This window comes from Podarcis pityusensis (assembly GCF_964106645.2).
Source record: "Podarcis pityusensis genome assembly, chromosome: 1".
NCBI classification, from domain to species: domain Eukaryota; kingdom Metazoa; phylum Chordata; class Lepidosauria; order Squamata; family Lacertidae; genus Podarcis; species Podarcis pityusensis.
The window spans coordinates 109,659,675-109,680,939 of NC_138028.1; the positions used below are offsets into that span (position 1 = coordinate 109,659,675).

At 37.9% G+C, this 21,265-nt stretch overlaps 2 protein-coding genes across 7 annotated transcripts in view; one reads left to right on the plus strand and one right to left on the minus strand.

The window, feature by feature from the left end:
- LOC308478964 (uncharacterized protein) overlaps positions 1–21,265 on the plus strand; it is a 425,355-nt gene that overhangs the window by 29,879 nt on the left and 374,211 nt on the right. The gene's annotated exons all lie outside the window — the stretch shown is intronic.
- FIGN (fidgetin, microtubule severing factor) overlaps positions 1–21,265 on the minus strand; it is a 127,788-nt gene that overhangs the window by 15,346 nt on the left and 91,177 nt on the right. The gene's annotated exons all lie outside the window — the stretch shown is intronic.

The window sequence follows — 21,265 nt, forward strand, 5'->3', positions numbered from 1 at the left end:
CCACTGTACTACTGAGGGTCCTTTCACTCGCTTCCGCTAGTGGAATGGGTTAATTACATCTGGACAATCAAACTCGTACACTTCAATATAATGAGGAAATGTGTAGAGCCATTGTTAGATGCAGATGCATATCTAACTGCACATCAACGCTTCTGTCTGGATTCAAGCCTATTTAGAAACTAGCAGATATTGCTCAGTTTTGGACCCATGTTTAACAAAATGGCACACTACACTGATGTAGCATTCATTTTGTTCTACTAGACAGCTGTACTCTTTCTGTTCTTCAAGTATTGGGAACTATTGAAAAGACTGTACATCTAGAATACTTACTGTAATAATTACTCTGAAGTGATTGAATGCAGACACCTGATTCTATATCAAAGGCGAACATCCATCAACTCAGATGAGGTCCCAGCGCTCAAAGATGTCAAGTACTCTTAAGTGTTAGGCTTCATTGAGTTGAAGATGTTCAAAACCTTTAAGAATCAGGTCCTTAATAGAGACAACTCTGGTTCATAATCCTGTGCTACCAGAAGACAGGGACCAAGTCTTGCATGTGATATTTCTCGCTACAAGGTATATATACACCAAAGAGCAAAGAAAAAGGATATACTTTCCCCAAGGATTTGGCAGTTGAATGATTACCAACAAGAGTGCACTCACACTTGCAATTTGAAACAACTATAGTTTTCTCCCACACTGACTTCTAGCGTAGCATAGTCGACTAGAAAATGAGTGATGGACTGGAAAGTCCCCTGGTTCTTATTTTAAATCAGTCATGAACTTGGTTGCCTTATGTCAATTTGTAACAGGTGGGTAACAATACAAGTTTGTTGAAAGGTTTACAGGACTAATGCAAGTGAAGCATTTTGAGCAATTTGAAAAAAATACTGTATAAATATGTAATCAGTACTAATACAGTTATTGTTAATACTGTGATGGGTAATGTTTATGCAGCCATGTCTGCTGTAAAATTTCCTTTGCCCATACAAGAGAAAATATAGTCATTATGTTATGTAAGTAGCCACGGCTGCCTTTGAAAAGAATATTCTATTAAGCTATTTGTTCTACCAAAAGGAGACCCATTGCTGCTGGCTCTTCCAGCACTTAAATAAATGCTAAAATTCTGTATGTCACATGGAAAGCTTATAAGAGCTGATGGGGAAATCCAGCAGTAATTTTAGTATTAAACTGTTAGTATTTGATCGTTTCGTCCAAGAAGGCATAAGAGGCCACCTTGCTGATGCTAAGCTGGTTTGGGCCTAGTCAGTGGCTGGATGGGTAACTACATGTCCCCAGCTGTGCATTCTGTGATGGAGGAAAGGAAGAATCTAAACGTATAATAATAATAATAATAATAATAATAATAATAATAGTGAAACTAAGTCAAAATAGTGTCAAAATGCTGTGGCGACAGCAGTTGGTGAAGGATTAGCTCTGCTGTGGCATCTGCCCACTCCTCCCATTTTCAGTAAATTGTAGCAATGCTTGTTTTTGGAAAGCCAGATGAACAATGCCCCGTCTATGCCACCCTGTCAACCGCTACTGCACTGTGGATTTTTTAAACTGAAAATTGAAATAAACGCATCCCTCCTGAAGGTTAACTATTCTGGAATTTGCAATTTGAGTTTCCATCAAAGGTATTCATACATACCCACTGAAGATAAGGAGTCTAATCTAGACATGTGTGACAACATGGGACCTCAGTGGCTTTAAAATGCGCATGTTGCAGGCTTTATCCACTTCAACTTAGAAGGCCCTGTTTGCGAAGTACATGTGAAAGCAGACATATGTTTACAACAAGTAAATCTCTCCAATCTGAAAGGCATTTACTTGCATGAAAGTTTTTAGAATTGTAGACTTCACATATTGTTCCTTCCCGCTCTAACATATTTTAATATGAAATGCACACCTTATTAACATTTACTATAATGCTGTTCTTCATTTTGTGTGGTGTGTAAAGGGACAGCTTAGAACACTATACAATGCAGACCCTCCAAGTGTCCCTATTTTCCAGGGACACTCATGATTTAGAGAAGCCGTCCCAGTTTCTGATTTGATCCTGGAATGTCCCACTTTTCCTTAAGGTGTCCCTATTTTCATTGGAGAAATGTTGGAGGGTTTAGAGTTATCCAGCCCCCAAGGGAATCCTGTATAGGGAAGGTATTTTTAAAATGTTTAATGTTTTATTACATTTTTATGTATGTTGGAAGCTGCCCAGAGTGGCTGGGGCAACCCAGTAAGATGAGTGGGGGTATAAATAGTAAAATTATCATAACGGTATGGTATGTCCCTATTGTCATTGGAGAAATGTTGGAGGGTATGTACAATGGTGTAATTTCACGAACACGTGCAGGACCGCATTCATGTAACTGGCTTCCTTCTTCTACCATGCTCTAACTTTACAAAAGTTTTTCATATTAATATTCCCCCCCCCCATTTCCCTTAAAATATTCTTAATAATAGAATACATCTTCAACTCTGTAGCCCTTCTGAATGCCAAAGGACTGTAGTGCAGTGGTATAGCATCTACTTTGCATGCAGATGGTCACAGGTTCAATCCCTGGCATGTCGTGGAAGGGCTTGGGAATTTCCCTTATCTGAAACCCTTGATAACTGCAGCCAATCAGTACAGATAACACTGAGCTAGATGGACCAATGGTCTGATTCAGTATAAGGCATCTGTAATGGTTCTATGAAAGTTAACACTGAAATTTTAAAATTATTTTCCTCTCCGAACCAAATAGTTTAACTCGATACTGACTACAGGGAACACACATAGTATAATATCAAAGTGAACCAATTGGGAGCTTGTAACTAGTTGCAGAACAATTTTGAAACCTGTATACTCCACATCCCAATTATCTAATTTAAATACTGTCAAATGATTATTCCTTTTAAATCACACTTTCACACCTCACAACTGCCAATTACAATACAATTGCAGCAAATTACTCTCATCCCCATCCTCCAACCCCTTTCTTCTAATATACATGGCTGAAGTTCTAACAATCACAAAGGCAATTCTGCCTTAAACGTGTTTAGCACGTATTGTAGTAAGTCTCATACTGCAAAAAAATCTCTATCTAATGAAGAGAGAGATTGACATAAGAACAAAGTAACAATTGAAACAAAGTAATGGGATTAAAATGTACCTCAGGCATTGTTGATTTGTCTTATTGTGAGCCAAAGTTACTGAGTTGGTATATATGGATACAGGCAGTTACTTATTAAAATGATAATTTTTATTTAAAGACGGCTATAGAAAAGGCAATGTAGTTCCCACCCAAATAAGTTCTACATGAATACAGTGGTTAAGTTGCTCATGTTTGCTACATGGAAAATTGTTGTGTGCATTTATACATTAGGACCATTTAATATGTTTATTGAAAAGTTTTTTTGCCTTGGACATGGCCTCCTCATTTTCTCATAATCTAAACCTTTCAATTTATCCAGTATTTGTTATACATTGACCCGTGAGCCAAAAAATGGCACAGCCTATACACTATTAAGCGCTTTTGTCCCATTGATTTTAATTGGAGTGTTAAACATGTGTTTAGCATTCTTCCATTGAAATCAATAAGAAGTGCTTAATTTTGGCTGATCCTTCCCACATATAAGGCAAGCTGTAATAAATAGGATTAAAAAACAACAATGGTGTAGAGGCTAAAGACAATTAAAACCTCAAACAAAGTAATAATGTTTGGGGTACAATATCATTCAAGATAAACACTAATTTTAATATTTGTGTACCTAATCATACTGAAAGGAAATCAAATTATTCACAGTTCTGATCATTCCGTAGGCCAGTGGTTTTCAACCAGTGTGCTGTGGCACCCTGGGGTCCCTTAATGATGGCCGGCGGGCCGTGGGCAACACTGGCCTCTCATCTCTCGTTCCTTCCCTCCCTCCTCTGATGCTCTCATCTTTGCCTCCCAAAAGCTTGCACAGTTCCCCAGGCGGATGGTGCCTCTGGGGCTGGCCAGAAGGTGCTTCCCAGGCCTATGTGGGGCAGTGTGAGGAGGGGGCAGAGGAGGCAGCTCAGAGACCAGGGCAGGAACTGCGGCTGCCCAGAGGACTCCCAAGGAAACAGGACAAGAGAGGAGGCTGAAGGAACACTCCACAAGGGAGGGTGTTTGAAAACAGGTGATATAACTGGGGTCCTGAGCCCCACAGAGGTGCTGCAGAAAGAATGTGGTTGGTTAAGGGAGCCATGAACCCAAGAAGGTTGAAAACCTCTGGCCTAGACTATCTCATGGTATCTTTGGTGGCCTAGATTGCCTTTCCCCAACTTCATTTGGTAGGACACCTATGACCATTGATGGATTGGGATAGTTTGACCACAGTTGTACATGCTTTCGTAACCTCATGGTTGGATTACTGTAATGTGCTCAATGTGGGACCACATGTGGGGTTGGACTGGATGCTGCAGCTGCTGCAGAACATGGTGGTTAGGTTGCTTGCAGAGTCCAACTACCACCTACACACCTTCTTTGTGGGATATGCCAGTCTGCCATTCTGTGACCAAGCCAAGTTAAAGGTGTTAGTACTAACATATAAGGCTCTATACAGCCCAGGAATGGGTTATTTGTGAGACTGCCTTATCTCTTATATAGCCAGTAGATCCCTAAGGTCTGTGAGAAAGTTTCTCCTGCAAATTCCAAATATCTCAGAGCCTGCTCTTCAGTAACTCAGAAGAGGGCTTTTAGTGTAGCTGCCCATGTTCTGCAGAAGGGCATTCCTGTTGAGATATGACACACACACACTTTCTGGAAACAATTGAAGACATTTTTGTTCTGGCAGGCTTTCCCAGCTGAATAATTGGATGTCTGTTTTTTATTGTTTTATTTTTGTTTTAAATGCATTGACTTTTTTGGGTTTGTTTTTAACTGGGTTTGTTTTTTTGCTGTTTTTATTGCACATCTCATTGAGATGATTGTGTATTAATAAATTAATGATAACAACAATAACAACATCTACTGGCGACAATGAACATTAGACTGATTTAAATCATTTCTGGAAAGCATTTCGTTAGCCTTGGATTCTACTTGCAAATGTCGACAGGTTTGTGTCATGACGCTTATTAATGACATTTGCAACTTGCCATGATAAATGTCAATATTTATGGGTAAATTATGGAAATGAGTATAAAAGTTGTTCTTTTACCAGACACTAAGAGCACTGTCCTAACCCCCTGAGCAATATAGCTGGTGAGGGTTATGAACTGCTGGTCTCTACCTGCAAAGAAGCACCACCACTAGAAACCCCTACTGTGCCTTGGTGACAAGCTACTGCTGGCAGTGTTCCCACTTGTGGCAGACAGCTAGTGGTGGGCTAGGAGCGGGACAGGATGCCATGCTGAAATGTTTCCTGGAAAAGGGCTGTTGCACCAGCCCAAAGCTAGTGCATAAAAACTGAAAATCTCCCTTGCGTTCTTGTCCTGGCTGCCGAAGCCAGCAGGGCTGCAGAAGCAGCAGTGGATCCACTTACTGCACCTCGCAGGCCCCTCTTAAGATTGCAGTGCTTGGCTAAATGTATACTTAGCTGGGAGTATGTCCCAATTGAACTCAACAGGGCTTACTTCTGGAGTAGAAATGTATAGGACAACACTGTTAAATAAGAACAAGAACATTCAAGGCAACATTACCTTCTGCAGAAAATAAAATAAAAGATTCACAGCCTAGTTTACAACCTAGTTTATGAAGTTTCCTTGAGTGCATCTAGTGCAAGGATTATTTCTCTTCTATTATCTGATCTATTATGGGAACTTCTCTCCCCCCCCCCCCATTTTTAACATTGATCTGAGAGTTGATGGATTTTATCACCTAAACCCCAAATATACATTGGGGCAATATGTTCATTAGGTCAATCAGAAACTCTCAAAATAAGAAGCAAGCTTTCAAGTTGTCCCAAACTTTTTTTCAGACCTGATGGTGAACAAAGTAGGGGGAGGGATTTGGCTGACCTTGAAGCTATGGAGTCTGCATTTAGTCACAGACTTGAAGTAGAATGTGAGAGAAGGTAGCAGACATTATGAAATTATATTATTATTATTATTATTATTATTATTATTATTATTAATTCTAGTTATTTCACTTTAGCAAATATTTGGACATTTTGATTTTTTTATCAGAATATAAACAAAACAACATTAAAGAAGTTTCTGATATTTAACATAACATGCACACACCCTCTGTGTACATAAATTGAACATATGACAGACAGAAAAACAAGGGGGAGGTGTGACACGGTAATATGCTTACACAGAATTAAACAGAACCACTAACAAGGGATCACAGGGGCTATGCATGTGCCAGGTCCTGACCCAGAAGGGACTCCAGCATCTTAGCTTTATTTCCTTTTTTAAAAAAGTAAGTCATCAGACATTTCTGAAGAAAGTTTGAGCATGAAATGCAGAGGCACTTTGAAGGCTTCTGTGCCATTGCTAAGGACGCTTAATCACTTAATCACTGTTGCTAGGCTATCAGAGGAAGAAATGCAGACCACTCCCACCTGGGTATCAGTGGGGTTGCCCTTTCAGAGGAGCAGAAAAAGCAGGAGTGGATCATTGTTGCTGACGCTGGATAGAGAAGGATGTTAGGGTGTGTTTGTTTAAACAATTTCCTTGGTGTCCAAATTATTTCATTCTCTGCCCAAGTGTGCTGCCTTTACAGAATAAAACAACTGGGTGGTTTCCATATGTTCTACTAAAAACCCTTGACATAAATTAGGCTTTCTTCCTGTCAAGGAAGAAAGGAAGGAAGGAAGGAAGGAAGGACGAGCAATTGCAACCCCTGTTCTCGGTTTTCTATGTCCCCCACCCAGCCGTTACTGGTCTGCTTGCCATCATTGGGCTGTTATTTACCAGTACTGTATACAATAACCAGACGGAAAAATATATAATGAATCAGCAAGCACCTTACGGCTGCAGGTAGACTGTACTTTATGCTTTTCTGTTTATATGAGCTTTGCTGAGAGTTCTGAAAGTGCACATATTTGTTGCATATTGTGGGCTTTACTCCCAGGAGATTATATCTGTGTGTATTGTTTTCCCTCTTTTATGTTCACAACTAGGTAGGCAGAGAGTTGGTAGTTCAGCCATCAAAGTTGTGAATCCACACATACTCAAGTATTTTTTGCTTGTTGATTATTTCTCAGGTTTGGCGCTCTCTCTCTCTCTCTCTCTCTCTCTCTTTGTAAATATCAGGACTATGAAATGTTGCAGCTAAAACAAGGGGGCTGCTGTGACTGATATTATATATTTGTATCTTTGTTTTCTACTCAGGAGCTCAAGGTTGTGCACACTATCCTCCCTGCCCTCACTTTTAGGATTAGCATTAGGATCCACCCTATTTCTGTAACTGTAATTTGTTTTTAACCTGTTTTTAATAAGGAATTTTATATTATTGTAACCTGACAAGGGACGTTATGGTAAAGGGTGAAGAAGAAATCAAATAAGTCTAACATCCCTGTGAGGTATGTATGTATGTATGTATACATACCCCGCCCATCTGGCTGGGTTTCCCCAGCCACTCTGGGCAGCCCCCAACAGATTAATAATAATAATAATAATAATAATAATGTGATAAAACATAAACAGCACTTAAACAGTAGATTATGGGGTGGGGCGGCAATCCACATACAACACACCAGACCTAGGAAATCCTGTTTGCATCCCTGGAGTTAAGTCCACTGAGTTAAATTGGACTTATTTTTATGTAAAACTCTGCAAAGGATTGCAACCAGAGATTTAATCTGGATAGTAATGAAGAAACACATAATTTCTATCTGAAGTAAATTTCTAAGATTTGACTGTTATTTTTTTCTCTTGGAGTTATTGCTCTTGCAAGCAAGCATGCACAACTAAAGCACACACAGCTATAGGTGAAACACAAAATACCTTGATTTTTAACAGCTAATTAGGGAGATGGGTTTGGAAATCTATTTAAGTCCTCCCTCCTGCAGTGTACTAGACACGCAAATTTCACATTTACGCATTAATAGCATTCTGTGACTCATAAAGACCACATACCACATGTTACAAACATTCTTGTTTGTCACCATCAACATTCTCATACTTATGTAAATAAAAGGGAGACATTTAAAGAGGGAAATAAATAAGGATAAATACTGGTATGAATATTGAATGACCATTGTTGATTCAGATCAATGGTGTGCTCAGCTTTAAGTGACAGTGAATCTTAATATTTTCTAATCAATGGGAGGATGCATTTTCCATGAATGCAAAAAGCAGATCAGATTACTAGCCAACATTCTCCCTGATCCTATGCTAGAAGCTACTCTATTTGCACATCCTGTACCTTCTCCCTAATAGGGGAGGGATACAAAAAAATAAGCACACCCTCTACTGACAATTTATTTATTACAATTGGGAAAGCAGATATGCTTCTATTGCTCTGTTCACAGATCTGTGGAGTATAGCCAGTGCTTTCTTTCTAAAAAAATAAATAAAAATGTTTAGCGGTACTCGCATTTTGACTCAACCATATCACCATTTTATAGTTCAAATCGGGAAAAATAAATACAGTAAATGGACAAAAGTACAAAGATTCACAAAATGTTTAGGGGTATGCGTACCCCTGCGTCCCTCCAGAAAAAAAGCACTGGAGAAGGCTGTGCATTTTTGTATATATTTTTTTCTGAAGAGTATAGATATAAACACAGTAGCCATTAACCTTAGTCTTAAGGTTAAATCAGTAACATTTTTCATCTGTCAAATTGTGTTGCTTCAAGAAATAGCCTTCCTTCTTTAAAATAGCAAAACAAAATTATGAATGCCAATTGCCTACTTTTAATCCTTAAGATTCATCCTTTATGAACACGAAAATATGTATTTTACAGATACAGTTGGGTTAATCAAAGAGACCTCTCTGCACAGTCCTGTTCTTTTTAAGCATATGAAAGCAAAGATCAATTTTGGAAAGTTTGAAATAAATGGTCAATCTTGAACTAATACGGGTCACCATGCAGATTTAGTACCTTCATCTAAAATAAATGACATATTCCTCTCAATTTCCCATTCCTAATGCCATTGCATATCCCAGTTTAGCACCCACCTATATAATCAAGTTATGCAGTTACTTTTATTGAGATCAGAGTACCTCTGTGCTAATAAGCTAAAGGAGAGTAAATGCATTATATGTATATTTGGAAGTAATCTAATACTATCCTTGGGGAGGAAATCCTTCTTAAGTTGACTGCAAAACATAGTCAGACTTTGCAAAAAGAAAAAGAAAAGAAAAGAAAAGAAAAGAAAAGAAAAAAGAGGTTAGTTTATGCATTTTACTTACTTTGGTAATCTACACATTAATTTTTAATGCAATTGTACAAGCTGTTGCATTTCAGACTTGCGAAGGGGGGGGGGGGGGAATCTATAGCCATGACTGGGTGACATGGTGCATTAATTCAATGTCCTTCACTCCCAGGACCTTTTTAGTTCAGCTTGAAGAAAATAACTTTGATCTGAATGCCGTGGAGGGAAAGAAAGCTACATATGAAATGAGTTTTGCTGGGTTTAGTGTTGTTTCTTATATACAAGACAACATATGACGATAAACTGCTTTAGCATGCTACTGACGTGGCCGAGGATTAACAGCAGACTACTCTTAGCAGCAACTGCAGTCTTACATATACATACATACAGAATTCCCAAACTACTGTCTCTTTTTCCATTGTCACACAGAAGTTGCACATAACACATCCCTTAAGAGTTTAGCCAGGAAAGAGGTAGCTTCTGATACTTGCTTCTGCTCATAGGAGCATCAGTGGTCTCACACTTTCTTTGGTTTTGTACAAAAATGAAACACCATTTTCTTGATCATAAACTTGGGGTACCAGAGTTAGAAAATAAGTACATAATCTTGCAAATAAATGACTGGCTGGGGCAACCCAGTCAGATGGGTGGCACAACAACAACAACAACAACAACAACAACAACAACAACAACATGTGCTATTTACATCAAACATTCAGTGTTGCACCAACTAATCTGATGACAGGCCACAAACTTAATTTATGTAAGGGCAAAACACAGGCTAAAAATGGACTGATTCCCTTGACGTGGCTGTTTGCAAAGCCTGTCTCCTTTTCTTCTTGCAATGTATCCTCTCTCTACCGCAGAGAAACATGATTAGTGGCAAAACAATGACTAAACAAACTGAAACATTGGAACACCAGGGTAATATTAACATTTCCTCTGCTTACACCTCTGAGTTATGTAGTCCATCAACAAGCTTCCTTCCTTGCTCATCCAATTAAAGGTCTTGAAATAAAATATTTAAAAATGTGAAATAGCTCATTATTTGAATGCTGATGCATTAGGGCAAGTGTTGTGGCATTTTATTTATTTATTTCAACTGGAATGTTATTGTTTTGAGTTTTGAAATCTATAAAATGGCTGATTTTGCATATCACAGCAAACCATGGTTTATTATGACGGGAAGCCACAGTGAGCCTTAAATTTGTGTTGCCCCCTTCTCTCAATGTGGAAGCTTTTACTTCTGTTTCACATTAACTATATTTAGTTCAAACTTGGTAGAGACTGTTTTTAATCTTATGAAATCACTTGTTCCAACAAATTATTTAAGACTAATAACATGGTTCTGATAAAGCACAGTAATGCTAAACTGTGGTCAATCAAAAATAGAAACGAAAGCTTCTGATCACCTCACAGCTGTGCTGGACAATAAGTAGGCAGGGGGAGTATATATGGCGCAAGGCGACTTGTTCGCATCACAATAAACCCTGGCTTATTTTGACATCCAAATGCACATAGCCATTATGCTAGTAAAATAATAAAAAAGTGAACTCTAGTCAACTGTTCCTATAACAACCCTATTTTTAAAAGGGAGCCACTGATAGTCTGTATAGGTTATTCGTAATGTCCTTAAAAACTAACTTCTCCTGTGTGTTCCCTGTCCTCCAATTAATAGAAGCAAATGACATTTCACAGCAGGAGCTTTCTCTGGAGGAAGGCACAGAGTGAGTGACCGACTAAAATCTGGACTATCCCTTTGAAGGGGTGGAAAATTAAGACACTTGTAAGGTTTAAAGAACCCAGCTCTACTTCAGAGAAAACTACATTTGTTTTCCAAAACTTAGCATTCATTTTTCCTTCTTCCCATTTTAGTAGCTCCAGAGCTTCCCATATTCTCAAACCAAATGACAGAGATAATCAATGAATAATCATATCCAGAACTGTATAAACTATGCTGATTGTGTTAAAGCAAATCACTGTTATAGTTTTGTTTATACGAATGATGCACAATGATAAAACTGTCTAAATACGTTCTGCAAATTATAGCATTCAAGGTCGGCCAATTGCACTCTCAAAACTAGCAGATAAATAAATGCTAGTTGATCTGTCTGTGAATGACCATTAAGCAATGTGAGCAAGCATTTCTAGCATTCTGCTATCTGATTTAATAACTTGCAGAAGTCATTATTAATAAAGGAGTATACATTTGACTTGCAAATACCATTTAATAAAATAGATAATCAAACCAAATTATTGCATTAACTCTGATATTTTTAACAAAGAAAAATGGCCTGAAAATTGATTTTCAATACAATAAACACATGAAGGGTTGCTTTGCTAATAGTGATACCTTCCTATTCACATTATTCTCTTCCCATGGGCATTATTTTCCTCTCATGGCAGGTAAGCATTATCTAAGTAAGGTTAGCCAATCAAAATTGCTTTAAACGTTTGTTAAACAGGACATGATGATGTTTATTATATAGTGCTATATGGCCTTTCAAGTCGTGAGTTGTAACATTTGATGCTGTAATAGTTGGTCTTTCATGCACTTACTATCTATACTGCAGCAAATTCAACTACATTAAACTCTCATTACTGTTTGCAATAGTCTTTTAATCTTTTTATCATGCTTTTCTCCCCAGTTTTACACAAAACAGTAGTATAAAAAGCATCCACAGATCTCAGACATCATAAAAACAAGGGCTTCTATTCACTTCACATAGATTCATTAAAATCTTGCCACAGCAGCTAAACAGCAGCAGTGACAGCTAATCACTTAAGGACTTATACATTAACCAATCTCCCCCCCCCCAACCCCGCCTCCCCACCCTATTTTCGGTAATAATGTTCAAGGCATGATTTAATAGAGAGACAGTCATTAAATACAGTTAACACATTTTACACCCAAGTTAAGCTTAGAAGTGAATGAATATTCACTTAAACATTATAATCAGCTTGGGCATTTTAAAATAATTTGCAAGAATACTGGTTTTAAAAGTTGAATGCTTCCAATTGCCTTGGTAATCAGAAAACCTCAATAGCTGGATAAAAGATTTGCAGACAAAACAATTGAGATGTGGAGTATGCTAATTAGAGGAATACATAAATTTTACAAATCATTTTAAGAGCAAAGAGCTATTATTTCATTTAGACCTTTACTTTGAAATAAAAGATGCAGAAGAATGCTTTTAGGAACCTTATACACAAACAAGCATGTGTATGGAGGAGGCATTGCAGATTTCAAGCAAACAGCATTATATACATGTTTCTGTCCCTCTTGTTTCCAGTGTCAGTTGGACAGCTTCTTAGACAATTTTCTATTCATTACTGAACTGTGGAAAAGAAACACAGAGGTAGCATTTTCTTTTTAAACCATGTAATGTCTTATAGCCAGATTCCAAAGCCTCAAGGAAAAGAGGGTTTTTTTTCTCTGCCTGCTAGACAAGCTGTCGTAATTGAAATGAAGTCTAATCAGACTCATTACTGTTTTCAGCAATTTGCACCACCAAAGATGCTTATTAGGTAACAGTGTTTAATAAACCGCTCTTTAGAAAACTACCAGTAATGAGCTCTTAACAGCCAATCTTTAGCAGGAATGTAATGTGAAAAGTGTTCCTAGCACTGAATAGATTTTCACATTTAGTAGTGTCATAATTAAGCTCGAGGAATTGGTGGCTGCAATGTTAGATTTACTGCAAGATAATCTACAATCTCTGCCCACCCCGCAAGTATATTTGAGAACACAATCTTTATATTTAAGCAAAATTACAGTTAATGTTTCCCCTGCAATTTTTAGAAGTATGTCAAGCTTTCCTAGAGCATGATAAACAACATTCACTCAAAGGATTAAGGGGGGGGGGAATGAGAAAAGGCATTCAGAAGGCAAGTTTGAGACATTCAGGTTTCACACATGTATTTCTTAATATTTATTTACATTTAAACTAGCTCTGCATAGCCCTGTTACATGCTGAAAAGAAAACCCAGAAATACAAATAATTAAGAAATAGTCATGCCATTGTACTGAATGAATAAAACTTAAAATTTACTTAAAATTTTAATTAACTGAGCAATACCTCAAGTGCTATCAACCTCTAGCGGTTATTAAGCACCTAATAGCCACACTTGTAATACTTCAAAAGTAACATGCCAGCATATATTATTCATAAAAATATAGCTATTAGTGAGATGGAGGGTTTTTAATCACCAGAAACGCCATGCAGACACAATGCTAAGCCCATAGCGAAAAAAAAGCTTAAAAAGAGAGAGAATGACTGTGTTTGGCTAATTAGAAACAAGAGAAGGGATCCCAAACAAGATCCAGTACTTTCATTTATCTGTTTGGATGCAATGCTAACCCATAGTTTTGTATTATTAAAATGACCCTAAGTGAACTTTGATCCCCTTTCCTCTCACAGAGCAATGAGAAGTTTGGAAGCTTTCACTTCTGTTTTTGATTAACCATAGATTGCTGCACTGTCCAAACCTAACAAACTGTGGTTAATCTAAAGTGGAAGTTTCTGATCATACCGTAGGAGCAGAGGGGAAGGGAAATACGTGAGCCCAAGGCTTGCTGTGGCTTATCCCCATAGCCCTAAAACATGGTTAACATAGGGTTGCCATACATCCAGGAAATTCCCGACTGTCTTCATTTGGGGGGCCAACAGGCCCATCCGGGGGGATTTTCACATTTTAAAGGAAATCTCTGGGATTCGGGAGTATTTATTCAATTGTTTTTTTCGGGGGGGGGGGCTTGGGCTTGAGTGCAGGCAGCTCGGGTGCTCTGCAGGTCGGGGCCACTGCCAGCCCGAGCCAGGGAAAGAGAAGTGTGGGCGCAGCCACTGCCACCCGTGTGCCTCTTTCCCTGGCTCGGGCTGTCTGCTTTTTTGCTTTTCAAAATGTGGAAAGCATAGTTTAACATTATGGAGAAATTCTCCTGGACCCTCATTAGACCAATTTGTTCTTGGCAAAGTATGTTTATGCTGGTGGATAATAATGTGGAAACACCGAATAGACTGATTCTAGAATCTTTTAAGATCACCGTTTGGAGAGCAGGTACTCATAAAGATGTAGATATTTTGTTTCCTTAAAATAGAAAGAATATGCTTGAGAGAGCTTTGGAGCTGGATTCTGTTTTATAAAGAGGACTATATATAAATATTGGAATCACTGGAATGAAGAAGACTACAATAGACTTTTAAATTCCCTTGAAACAGAACTCCATAATATGATGTTAAGGAGAATTCCACTACTGAGCAATTCTTGGAACACTTTTTGAAAATTCATCTTAGTCTCTAAATTTGAGTAATCCTAAATTTATTGAAATAAAAAAATTCCTTCCTGTAGCACCTTAAAGACCAACTAAGTTAGTTCTAAGTTAGTCCTAAATTTATTGGCACCAATAAACTTCCATATCTGTTTACAGCTTTCAGAATCAATATGGCTATGAGAACTGAAGCGGCTAGAATAATGCCAGTTCTGTCTGATTTTTTGCAGTACATATGATTTTCACCTAAGGAGCTGCAAAATCAGAAACCCTACTCCTACATATGGGTTTGTATAACTATCAAATCAAACTTTCTTCCAGCTTCTTAAATCTGGACTGAATTTATACACAAACCCAAAAAAGATTTCTTATCAAATTGTTGCATAATCTCAATTACCACAAGGCTCACTTCTTAAGATTCATTTTGCAGACAACCATTCAAAGATTCTGCAGTGGCTTTGGAGGGCATAACCTTGCACTTTTTAATGTGTGAAAGTGTTGAGCTTTACATCATGTATGAATGATAGCCTAAACATCTAAATTGCATTACAAATGGTTTATATAAAGGATTTATCCAAAATAAAACAGATGCTTTCCGGTATCAATTGCTTATTGATAACAAAACCACTCAAATTGTAGTTCACTTGAATTGCAAGGCTGCAATCCTACACTCAGTTACCTGAGAGTAAGACCCATTGACCCATTTATCGGCTGCCTTTCCTCCTAGGCTAAAAGGTGGTGACTGGCACAAAGTCACCAAGTGAACAGGTCACTTAACTGATGAATGGAGGAAAGTCCTAGTGTACCATTACCTGTGTTGATTTTTAAAATATAGTGGTACCTCGGGTTAAGTACTTAATTCATTCAGGAGGTCCGTACTTAACCTGAAACTGTTCTTAACCTGAAGCACCACTTTAGCTAATGGGGCCTCCCGCTGCTGCTGCGCTGCCGAAGCACAATTTCTGTTCTCATCCTGAAGCAAAGTTCTTAACCTGAAGCAATATTTCTGGGTTAGCGGAGTCTGTAACCTGAAGTTTATGTAACCTGAAGCATATGTAACCCGAGGTACCACTGTACATGTGATCTTTTCAAAATAAAAGTTATTGTAGGGTTCAAGTTTCTTCATTTTGGCTCTTCTCAAAGATCACCATAATATGCCTTCTCAAGTTGACCAAATATTACCTATTGGTGAGAACTCACCCATGTTTCTGACATGGAGGCATTATGAGAGGAAAAGAAATCAGAATCTGTGAAATGGCTTATAATTTCAAAGAGAGGAGTATCAAGTATGAAAAACATATCACTATAAAATACTGAGAATTGCTCCACTGAGTCCCTGCATCAAACACCACAAACAGTATGAACACACATGTTTTTTTCTGTTTTTATATGTTGTCATGTTTGTTTATATCATCAAAATATTTTTGTGAGGCCTAATTGCACACAATACAAATCATGTTAAAGGCTTTCAGTAACTACTAGCCCTGATCACTATGTTCTGCTTCCACTGTCAGAGGCACTATGCCTCTGAATGCCAATTGACTGGAATCACAAATGATTACTCCTATAAGCAGCTGGTTGGCCCCTGAGAGAACAAGAGGCTAGACTAGATGGCCCATGGACCTGATCCAGCAGGCTTTTCATTTGTCATTTGTTATATAGTCATCTGTGTATCTTCCTCTTAAAAAGGTAAAGGTAAAGGACCCCTGACAGTTAAATTGCCCTCAATGATATCATTACACATAAAAATTTGGCTAGACATCCTATTCAATGCAACACAATCTCTGACTGAATAGGACCACCAATATGACTAGTACAAGAAAGCAGAAACAAGCAAAGACCAAAACTGGTGCTGAAGTAGCAGCAAGCAGGGAAAGCAATAGGATTAAACAGTTAAATATTACTATTTTGGGAAAATATTTCTACCCCACTAAAATTGCTGTTTTTGAGATGAAACTTGGCTCAGTCCTAGTCCTAACTAGCAGATGGGGGAGGGATATGCTAAATGTGATGCAGTTGCTGTTGGCATCTATTTGTGCCTCAGGAAACAACGGAGTGCGTCTCCGGGAGTGAAGTCAAACCTCTGGAGAATCACGATGCCTGGTATGTAAGTCATAACTGCCTTCCCTGCCCCCCACGCAGCTATTTTGTGTCTGGTACCCCCAGCACCCTCAAAATTCGAAATGTTTCTACTGGTCCAGAAAGGCTGGTGATCCCTGCATTAGAATGATCAAAAGGAACCTGCAATTTAATTGTTGAAGTGTTAGGTGCTTCTCTTCAGTGTTCTAGCCAGTCATGTTTTCATTGAGGATACTCCATTCCATTTCCTTTCCTCACCTTGATTTTCTGACTTCCTCCTGACTCACGGCATTCTGTGGCCACTAAACATGCACCATCATGTTTTTTGAGGGGAGTTCCCATACATCTCTCTCTCTCTCCCTCTCTCTCTCTCTCTCTCTGTGTGTGTGTGTGTAATGAAAGAAAGATAGGCTTCTTAGTTATCTGCTATAAATCAGTGAAATATTTTCAATACAAAGGTAAAAAATTATTATCAAACATGATAATAGATGCTTAGTTTGCTTTTAGGTGCTATAGAAATATGTTAATACTAAGAAAGTGAACAAATGCAATTTATTGAACAAACTTTAGCCAATTAAAATTCATTACACCTTCAAATAAACCTCATCCAGAAAAACTATGAATGTGTATATTACTGTGGTAGATTCAGGCTGAAAGAATTTTATTTATAATACATTTCTTTGCTAAGCGAAGATGAAACCAGAGAAAGGTACAAAGCTGGGCTTTCCATGATACGAACCCTACCATCCAATTCACTAAAGGAATTGGAGTAGGCCATGGGATTCCCTCAAACAGCATCACATAATCTACCAGATGCAGCTGTCCTCTATATCTGTATTATAGGATCTTTTTTCCTTTCTTTCTATTTGTATCACCTTGATTGCCCTCTATCTCAAAGTTGCACCAAAGCAGAGAAATCGAGATTGGAGAGAAAAGAAAAAAGGAACTACTACAAAATTGAATGGAAAAGAAGCAGTGGTTGGGGGGTGGGGGAGAAGGACACAAGCAAGAATAAATTTCTATTTTATATATAATATATAAAATACACAAGGATTACAGTATCTAACTCATAATACACATTCATACACACGCACTCACACATACACATATATATTCATTCAGAGTCAGAGTGTGTTGTACACTTACATCAAAGTTCTCTACTCCAAGCATAAGTTGTAGGAGGAACTTTGTGGAACTTGGGAAATCAAAGACCAAGAAGGCGTTATATTTAATGTATGGCATTTTATTCATTTGCATTTTACAGAGTTTTACCTGAATTGATTTAGAGTAGAGTGAATTAGCTGGAATCTATGTAGGCACCCAGTATCTATTTTCTAACAAATACTGTAAGCATTTTGGAAGTCTCTTGTCTACAGAATTTAATGCAAAGAGTAACAAGCATGAACCTATCTGAGTCCACATATCTAGATGTAAATTTACAGTCCGTTGTACTTCAGCTGATCATCCTAGCTCTAAATTAAAGAGTGGTGCTACTCTATGCCTCTAATTTCACCAAGTGCATATGAGTTTTCTTCGGAATATTAAATTTTTGTTAAGAGTGACTGCTGCCAGGCTAACCATCACTCAATATGCCTTGGGAAAAGCTGCTTATTTGCCCCCTCCCTCCTTTCTTTACTTAGGAAGGCTCATTATACTTTAAATTTAGAACAGCTTCCGTAACTGACAATTTATCTCAAAACCACTTTTAAAAAGGTACATTTTTTTTGCATCTCTATATGTATGCATTCCATGCTTATTGAAGGGGATGAATTCTAAAATTCAAAATTTGCATCATGCAAATCCTATGAATTTATTATTAAGTTGTCTTCTGACAGTTCTGCCATTTGAATTATTATTCTCTAACATTTATAAAGTTGTTGATTGTGTATAAACAAAAGTCCTAACGGAGCAGTTATTTGCAGATAGGATTAAAACACAAAGCTAGTCTTGAATGAACAGAAAGGTACGTGATATAACAAATGGTTGGAGGGTATGGGCTGATATTTAAAGAGGTAAGGTTGTACAAAGGTACCTTTGATGGGCTATTTTATGATGAGTATAACCAGCTATGACATTTCTTTTAAAAGGTCTGGATTGCTAAAGAGGGAATGCCCTAAATTCATGGATGAGAACTACTGCTGAGCATGAATGCTTCTTTAATATTTTGACTATTTTTGAGGGAAAGACATTCATGCTAGAAATGTTTTTTCACTAAATCTCCATTGAATGCTGAGGACTTCCAAGATCATTTACAAAGCATACTCTTCTTAAAATGATTAAACTGCCTTTCGCCATGCTTTCAGTGATATAAAGGCTCAGCAAGGCTCTAGTGCCCCACAAGCTAAGAATTTTAAATGACAAATAAGAGAACAGCATCAGCTCCAGGTAATTACAAACTATGACTTCACCTAACCTTACAAGGTTGGCTGTTATTGGGCACCCTCTTTCCTAGTGAAAGTCCAATTATACATTCCCTTTGAACTTTACAGACCTATCTAGCCTTGGTTTCCAATATGCTATCAAGTTGAGGCCAGAGTTATAAATCCATTTCCTATCAATCATTTTATTTTACGGAGACCGATCTGCCTGACCTCATGTTGTATCTTGAGTACTCAAATTAGGGAAGCCATTTCTCCCAAAGTAAAGAGCTGCCCATTATTTGTATATGTGCTAATTCTTTTAAATAGATGTAAATGAGGCTGGCATGACAATTCCTAGTACTTTGTTTAGGAAGGAGAAAAACAACTAGGAATTTGATCCAGAATTTGCAGCTTGAGTATACACTATGGATTTATATCATGTTTGGTCTCTAGGGCTTAGATTAGTTGACACTGATATTTTACGATGTGTAATTTTTAAAGAAGCAAATAAATATTCCATAAATAGTCCTCTTCAAAAGTTTTTGAACTCTTCCCAGGCAGCAGATGCAATAGGCTAGTAGCTGAAAGGATCAGCTGGTTCCTAGCAGGCATTACTTTTCTGGCTTCTGTATGAGTACAGGCTGTCCTTTTTTTCTACAAACCTCTCCCCCAACTGGTTGTATCAGGATAGCAGCAGTTTTCTTCTGCTCCTTAAATAAACTTGCAGCTCAGTCACACATGCAAGAAAAATGGAAGCAATGTTCACTGTGTTTTGGACTAGGGTATCAAGGTGCACTCCTTAGCTTTCTTGTTTGACAATAAATTGTGTTAGAATAAGTGGGATTCAATTCTCAATGAGTGTGGTGTTAGCATCAGGAGGTATCTTAATTTTAGTCAGAGTTCAGTGTCATCATAAAGGTTTGGGCTGAATGTATGTGCTGGTCTCTAAAGTAGGAGTACAACCTTTGTGCTAACAAACTGATGCTTTCTTGTTCACATTCTTTAAGCCTTTCTTACAAAAGACTCCATTGACAATTTTCAAACTTCCCAAAACAGATTTGCCTAGATAGTCTCCTGTAACAAAGGAAATCAAATTGAAATAAAGAATCGTTCTCGGTGTTGACTGCAGGCATTTCAGATTTAATGGCAGCCCACGTCTTCTCAGTGCCTCTCACAGAGAAGAGATAATGCATGTGAAGAGAGGCAAAATTGCAGGTTTAGTCATGTCAAAACTTGATATATGCCAAAATAGAGATCTGAGATGTCAGCAATAGCAAAATAAGTGACAAGTGTTAAACTACCCAACAGAAGTAAATTCTGTAATTATTTACCTCTGTAGCTATATCAATGTGTGCTAATCTGTTGTGCACACCCATAGTTAAAGCATGCCAGACACCAAAATAAAATCTCTTTGCTCTCTCTCTATATCCAGGGATATGCTAATAGTGACTTGTCATTCATCGAGATCTGACTTTTGTCAAGGGGGAAAAAAAAGAGTAATAAAACTGTGGTGCCACAATACTGCACTGCAAGTAAACACAGCACCAGCAGAGAGGGCATTGGCTCAATATGCTGGGAGCTCCAATATACCATCATCTGCAAATGGACAACTTTAATTCGATTCCTGGCACTGTTGGCCATGCTGAGAACTCTCTCTCTTCCCAATAGGGGTTTGCTCTTTTAAGCATTGCTCCCTGAAGGGAAGGAAAAACCAGAGAAAGGATTTCCAATGACCCAGCACAGATGAATGGATGTGTCAATGGTGAATATTGGTTAAGCTTTGAAATAGGGAATCCTGCAGTGGTCTTTCAGCTTCATTCCCCCACTAGTGACTGCCACTGTGGACTTCAAATGTTGTAGGAGCCTTTAGGGGACAGGCCATAAATGAAAAACATCAATAAAATTGTTTCATTAAAAAAGAAGAAAGAAATAATAATAAGGGCATTTTTCTGACTCCATACTTTTGAACATTTTTCTGGATAATTTAATAAGAGATGTTCATCTTCAGAATAGTCTAGGTATTCTTACAATTTACAGGAGATATAGTGGTTCTTACCTAGTCTGTCTGCATTAAATTGCTTCATTAGTAATTAGTGTATTCTCCTTTTTTTGTAGCCTGGATGTAATTCTAGTCATGCAGTTCCCTGGTCACATTCTCTTCCAATATCTTATTAATTTCTCTTTTTATTAGCTTCCCAGAAATACACAAAATAAAGTAAGCAGTAGCGATTTTCATTTTTCCAGACTAGATCATCTTGCAATTGGTTTAAGCACACAAAATAT